Source organism: Penaeus monodon, chromosome 19 (assembly GCF_015228065.2).
Source record: "Penaeus monodon isolate SGIC_2016 chromosome 19, NSTDA_Pmon_1, whole genome shotgun sequence".
NCBI classification, from domain to species: Eukaryota; Metazoa; Arthropoda; class Malacostraca; order Decapoda; family Penaeidae; genus Penaeus; species Penaeus monodon.
The window spans coordinates 1790569-1790769 of NC_051404.1; the positions used below are offsets into that span (position 1 = coordinate 1790569).

Sequence of the window (201 nt, forward strand, 5' to 3'; positions counted from 1 at the left end):
CACGACTCATCCTGGCACTTTTTTTACTCTAATTGTTGGTGCAAGTTATTTCTTATACGGATGTTTGGTGATAAGTTTTTTTTTTTTATTTATTTAAAAAATCAGACGCATAATTATTCGCCTTTCTCCTTCACGCCCGTTCTCGCTCGGGTGTTTGGTTGGTGTGGGGAAGGAGGGAGGAGGCAAAGGGCGACGACATCA

At 41.8% G+C, this 201-nt stretch overlaps 1 protein-coding gene across 2 annotated transcripts in view; it reads left to right on the plus strand.

Annotated features, from left to right (window-relative positions):
- Positions 1-201, plus strand: part of LOC119584950 — a 19976-nt gene that overhangs the window by 16875 nt on the left and 2900 nt on the right. The gene's annotated exons all lie outside the window — the stretch shown is intronic.